Genomic DNA, 4994 nt, shown 5'->3' with positions numbered 1-4994 from the left:
GGTGCCGGAGAAGCGGCGTGCTCGAATTATGAATTCATGAATTATAAAATCGACGCGTGAGCGCTATCGATCTTTCGCGCGCGTCTCTCTATTCGCGCCGGCGGCGGTGACGGCGCGACGTCTCTCTACCCCGAGAGCCGACGTGCGCGCTTACGCGCGCTCGTCTCGATTTCATGCAAAGCAGGATCGCCTCGCTAAGTGTTAATGGCTTTAGCCTATGATCTGGGAAGAAGCTGGGATCAGAGATAAGAAGAGGCGCGCACAGCTCCCCTCCGCGAGACCCGCCGGCGGATTAGATACTGATTGGATCAGCTTTTAAAAAAAGTAAAACAGATCTGTTGTAAAATGATACCGCGTGCAACGTGAGCGTGCAAAATTTGATTTCTAGATCTCGCGGGATTGCAGTGTATACACGCGCGGAATATAATTTTTTATCGCCTCCCCGTTGTGTGTAGTTGCGAGCCCCATAATTCGATATAAATGACAAATGGCATACGACGGTACCCATCAAATTGATTAGCAATTTCTTATTGTGCCGATGCAAACTAATGGCATCGAAGTAATATTGCCGGGGACCACGCCAATTTCCCTTACCCGACGAAAATGGTACGTGACGGATATATAATGCGGTTAGCATTTATTTGAACTTCAGCCGAAGGGTAGCCGTCCCTTCGGTCGATGTTAGCGCGGAAAACGTAAACAGAATTGTAGGGGATAACGCTGCTTACTAAAAAGGATTTATTCGTTCCACAAATTCCTTGGCGCGTATATTAATTCTCGTCGTATTTTGTATAGACAGTAACTAATATTTTTTTATGTCATGATTACATTTATTGACAATTTTAATTTCGAAAATAATATTCTCCTATGAAATCACTTCAAGTAAAATATATTTTCCGTTTAATAAACGATAGGCATCTTCGCTAGTGAACTATTCATTTAAGGTTACGCGCAAACTAAATGTCTCTGGGTTAATAGCCTGGGTTGTGAAGGAAATAAGCTGGCCTCATGGCCTGACATGCTTCCATGATATTAACTAACCAATTTAATGGGAATACACATCAACTCCGCAAAACCATCAGGATCTACTACGTCAGGTGTTGTCGTAATATTATCATAATAAAGCTCGAACCTCTGAAATACCGTTTGTCATTTACAACGATGGCCGGCATGATAATTAAAATTACGTTTTACTAGCGGCTGGTGCTGTTAAAATTAATACGCTGAAAGATATATTTAAAGTTAAATAGGTAACATAATAATGAAATATTGTCATGTCGTTAGAATAGTTGTATAAAATAATATTCCCGAAACGTATGTTTCTCATACAGACATTATAATGAAAATGTTCTAATCAAAAACTTGTACCTAAACAAAACCTAATTTTTATCACAGTTAAGAAAGCCGATTGAATAAACTGCATAACTTTGCGATAATAACTCATTATACCTATCGCCCAGTAACTAACGAAGCTGTTGCTCAATCGTAATTTTTATCCTTCATAGGTCAATAGTGTGGCGAAATCTCGCTTCCACTTTATTTCCCACAAGGCGATTAAACTCCATTACAACTTTTCCTCCGGTAAATCTTTTTGTCGTTAATAAAATCGATTCTTATACCTTAAATTAGCTTTTGTTTCAAACTTAACCGTCTCTTGGAATATATTTTATTCTTAATACAAGACACACGATTTTAAAAACTTCCTTCAAAGGGCGGTATCTCCTAATTTATTGATCCTTGGTCTACGCGTCAAATATTTAAAGCCCCCCAAAAATCGAATTGTACCCCGGAACGTTCAGGAAATCATTTCTACTTGTTTCAATGTCATACTTTTAGATAAATACCAAAGTATCTCCTCCCACAAGATCAGCAAGTCAGCGGGTGGTGCCGATCTCCGAAAGGGACTCGACAACTAACTCGGAAGGGTCTTTGCGGCTGGTGTCTATGCGAAAGGGCAGGCTAGACAAGTACAGGCGTCAGGAACGAGACAGGGCTGTAACTTTTCTACGAACAAGCGGCTGGGGCACCCCCGCGGCGACACTGTGCATAATCTAATTTGTACTTCGAGAACTAAGCGCCATCACCCTCTGTCTTTCTTTCCGCTCTCCTCTCTCTCTCTCTCTCTTCTCTTCTCTCTCCCTCTCTATCTATCTCTTTCTCTTCCGACGGCTTTGTCCGCTCACCCTCCATCTCTCTCGCTCTCTTCTTCCTTCGACACTTTGTACCCCTCTCACGAATACTTCGTTGTACCACACCGTGTTGCCACCAATAGGAGTCTACGCTGGCATCTCAGACCGACAAGATACTTCCACAACTAACAAACGAACAAATTGCCTGTGGTTGACGAAACAAAGCGCCCCGTGGACTGCCGCGAGAAACGGTACTAGAGGGTTTGTCTTAGATTTCGAAACGCGCTGCTGGACGCGCGTTACCCGCAGTGATTCTCGTCAGTATGTCGTAACGACGTCATTATTCGAATGGGTTTAAGGTGCTGGTAAAGACAAAGCTGCACGGTAAATATCCCTGACATTGTGTATAATAGATTGAAGCAATATAAACCACGGATTTAACTGAGGTATATCTGCTACATGTAAATTACAATGTAATAAATATCAGTAATACCCAGTTAGAGAATATTATTAGTAGAATAGTAACCGATTAACTAAATAATATTATAAATACGACAATTGTTATATATAAGTATATCAACAGTTGTTATACATGAAAGAAATTTTATTCAGGTTTCTTTTTATTACATGGAAAATAATTAATAAAATTCGATTATAAAGCAAAATTTAATGATATAATTATTTATAAATTATTACGAATTAAAAAATTACTTGTTTACTCTTATAAAAATATAATGCTATCAATAATTATTAGAATAACTTAATTTGTCGAAGTATCTATTGACATTTTTGCGTGTCAACATATACCAATGATTTTTTTCATCTTATTGACGACAGCAGAAATTATTATACGTATATAAGACTAGTGTTTACAATTCCTCGAGATTCTTGCAAAACTATTAATGATATAACAAGATGATATACGTGCTTAGTACACTCATTTTTGCACTACGTGCAGTGAAAGAACTTATACTTCGTGAGTCGTTTTTTGTGAAATTTAAATAACACAGATGCGCGCTTCGATATTTAACGCTTAAATGCGCTTATAATTACATTGTTAACTCCTCAATGTGCATAACTATCAAAATATGCGAGGACAACCACTCACGAAGCAGGTAAGCGCAATGACAAAATCGGCATCACGGAAAAGCGACAACAATAAACTTCGATAGATGCGAGAATGTCATGTCTTTTATAGAAATGAATTCTTTATACATTTTAATAATATTGTTTTATGTGCCAAATCTTGTCGGTAGGTTTCATTCTCATAAGAAATTTATGGTGCAAAATTAATATAAAAAACCTAGAAATAAAATCAAACAAAAATGATTTTGTTATGAAATAATGAATAAATGACAAATAAAGAAAAAAAATTTGTATTAGGGGTTCTCCTATACGTAGAAGTGTAGCAATCAATTTCATAAAATATATGAAGACGATTATAATAATTATTTTTAGTGTTGTAAAAAGATATTTTTATAAATTATTCAACTTGCGTTTTTCTGAGATATATCGTCACGATTTAATAACAATATTATAGTATCAATAAATTCCAGTATCGTGATGTTCTCGTGCATAGTAAACACGTGTATTAACATATCTGATAACATATGTATATGAGGGATAATCTTATATAATTTTTGCATATTAATCATGCGTTTCATTAAATGGCATAGAACTACTATAGTACTATGTATTACTTCTCATAATCTTAAATCTTTTTTAAATCAATAAAGTTCATTAATAAACAATAAATTAAAATTATCTTATTTAGCTAAACAAAGAAATAAGATTTTATCGTATAATAACACTGATTTGATACCATAAAAACTAATATAATTAATAATTAAAAATAATATGTCTAAATTAGCATTAGAATAAAATGTCTTTGATTTTGATTGCTAATTCATATAATATTATAAAGATAGATTAGATTAAAGCCTATATAAAAAAAAAAGCTAGTAGAATATGTCAGAATGATATTCCTAGACTGCCTAGCATTTGACTGGACCTATATCATTCATTCTCGGTCCTGTCAGTGCATTTTAACGACATCGTTATAATGTTGGCAGGATTCTCTAGGCAAGAAAAATAAAGGTTGCTATAAAGATGAAGTAGGCGCATGAATATACATAAATCGTCCCCATCAGATTGATATCTTATAGTGTTCGGACTACTGAGAACAAGTCTCACGTTGCAATATGTACTTATAGGTACATGCTACCTTCATGCATAATCTGAAACCTTTTTTAAATAAATAAAATATTATTTATTAATAAACAACAATTAAAAATTAGCCAACAAAGTCTAAATAGAATTTTATCGTAGACTAATACTGATTGTATTGAATAAAAGAACGCTGATATTATAAGTAACAATTCAGACATGTTTCACCTGTATTATAACTTTGACAGAGAGAGATAACTTTCGTTGTTCTGAGTAATAATCGAAGCAAAATAGATAATCTCTTGATAGAGATTTCTGCTTGAAACTCGCGTATCTCTTATGAGATAAAAGAGATTTAAAAATCTGTCGCGAACACCTCCATGTGTTTTATGTCGTACGTAGCGTATATTACCCAATGCACCGTGGGACTTGCAGAAGAGGTACGCGTTCGTCGACTTTATAATTTACGAGCCGATGATCAAACCGACATGAGCGTAAAATGATATCTGCACCTAACGCGTGGAGGGAAAAAAAGGCCTGTCCGAACAGGCGGAATGTAATAACGATGTGCGCGCTGACGTGCCCATTCATGCCGGCACACGTCCATCGGTCGTATGCGAAACTGCAAGCGAACGTCTGCGAGCGTTATAGGTACGTGAATTTAACGGTTCCGGCCCCGTGCGATACCCCCCCCCCCCC

The sequence above is a fragment of the Wasmannia auropunctata genome, unplaced genomic scaffold, assembly GCF_000956235.1.
Source record: "Wasmannia auropunctata unplaced genomic scaffold, wasmannia.A_1.0 LD336027.1, whole genome shotgun sequence".
In the NCBI taxonomy this organism is placed as follows: Eukaryota; Metazoa; Arthropoda; class Insecta; order Hymenoptera; family Formicidae; genus Wasmannia; species Wasmannia auropunctata.
The sequence above is the reverse complement of the archived record's forward strand: the minus strand, read 5'-3'. Positions refer to the sequence as shown.